The sequence below is a fragment of the Lycium ferocissimum genome, chromosome 10 (assembly GCF_029784015.1).
Source record: "Lycium ferocissimum isolate CSIRO_LF1 chromosome 10, AGI_CSIRO_Lferr_CH_V1, whole genome shotgun sequence".
In the NCBI taxonomy this organism is placed as follows: Eukaryota; Viridiplantae; Streptophyta; class Magnoliopsida; order Solanales; family Solanaceae; genus Lycium; species Lycium ferocissimum.
The window spans coordinates 65,556,594-65,558,700 of NC_081351.1; positions in this window are offsets into that span (position 1 = coordinate 65,556,594).

The following is a 2,107-nucleotide window of genomic DNA, read 5'->3' on the forward strand; positions in this document are numbered from 1 at the left end:
ATTAAGCTTCTTGATTGGGATATTCATAGGGATATTCTCTGGTACCATATAAAGGTAAACAATATATATAGGTGTTAATCGGTATAACTATTTCGTTAGAAATCCTTCTTCAATAACCAATATATACAGGGAGATGAAGTGCTTTAGTTCCCTATAAACTCTCCAAGGAAGAGTATTTACAATACAGTTTGTGGTGTGAACTAATTAGTTATAGGACAAGAATACAGGTAGATGACAATTCAAAAGCTAATCCAAATCAGTGAGATCGTCACATGTGTTAAATGTTTCAATATATTTTAGATCTCCTTGTTAATTAGAAGCTGTCCAAATTCTCTTAGACTAGGAGGACAGTGATTTTAAGATGTGGCATGTTAGTAAGTTACGTTTAACTAAACATCTGTAGCAACATCAACACGGGTGGTTTTGGGTGATGTGGCATCTGTAGCAACATCAAAATCTGTAGCAATATTTTAAGATGTGGCATGTTCGATTTGTTAGGCGGACTTAGACTCAGTAGTCGACCGTTAGACAGAATAAATGCAGAAACTAAAATTGCAGAAAGTAATTGACACACGATGTTTATACTGGTTCGGATTCAATGTGAATCCTACGTCTAGTCCCCTTGGGTTGCAAGGGTGATCTCTGCAACTCTTTAAAAGTAAGTTTGGTACAATGGTTTGTTTGAATGGAGCTCCTACGTCTAACACTCAAACTTTCTTCTTCTTTTGATACAATTCCGCACCAACTATACTATATTTGTTCTCTCTTTTTTGTTTACACTATAAAACACTCAGTATTACAACGCTTATGAAAAGTAGAGCAGAGTGCTTTGAGAAGTTGAGACGAAAGTATGTTTTTCTTCGTCTACAATGGAGCCTTTAAATACTTGTTGAAGTCTGTATAGGCTCTTTGACAGAGATGGCAGCCCAAGAGTGTTGATCCTTGGAAAGAGGAATATGAGATCCTATTTTCCAAGAATAAGGTTAGAGCTTTTAGTGCAACATAATTTCCTTCCTTAGTTTTCACGCGGTCAATCTTCTGCTTGCTAGGATGGCTTGTCTTGGTACTTGCTTTCCTTTGTTGATGTAGATTTGATTGATTTTGATTATGTCTTGATTGAATCTTCCTTCGTTGAGCGATCAGCTTCCTTATGATACAAAGGAATATTTTTTGCGGTACTTAATGGAGATTTCGCTTGACCGGGAACTTCCTTGATTAACTTGCTTCCATAAATAGGCATTAGCGGCTATTTTATTTTATTGACCTTCCCTTGTGCAGCAAACTGGGCTTCACCATAGGTTGGACCATTTTATTGGGCCCATCCACATCTTTGAGTATTGTACCTACATAGCAAACATGTCATTATTAAAGTCTTTACACTAACAACCTCTTCCTTTTTGATGATGACAAACAATACTCAAAATAAATATAGTCAACTTCCATGTACAGTATGCTTCCTCTGAATGGTTGACTTAGTGCTTCCTCTGAATGGTTGACTTAGTATTTTTGGCATCAATCAAAAATACTTAACAGGTGATAACATAGCATAATTAAAAGATAACACAGTCTAAAACACAGTCATGTGGATAGCCGGCCACAAAAACAAACAAAGTGGACTAGAGCCCACAAAAAAAATTGTCCAAACATCCAAAAGAGACACACAAAACAAGTGGTGCAAAACACATGCAAAACATATGAAGTCAACTAAGAGTCCTGATCTTCCTCCTGTGCCTGCTGCTGCAGCTGTTGGGCAAAAGGACGAAGGAAGCAAGTTAGAGTGTTGACCATAGCATCCTTCACGGCATCCAATGTGACTATCATCTTGGTGGGACGATCATTCACACTTGTCTGCAGTTTGGTAGCCAGCTTACCTACTTCTTTTAAACCTTGATCTATCTTGAGATGTAGGCGAGCTACGTACGCCCGGCTTTCTTTGTAATGTCGCGTACCTTTTCCAATTGAAACTGGTTGGATACTAGGAGATCTTTGAACGTTTCAAGTTTTACTTCAATGGCATTCAACTTGGCAAGAACATTACTAGAATGGTCGATTCTAGTTGACTGAAAGAGGGTTTGAAGAGGTGGAGGGTCTAAACTAATCGGAGACT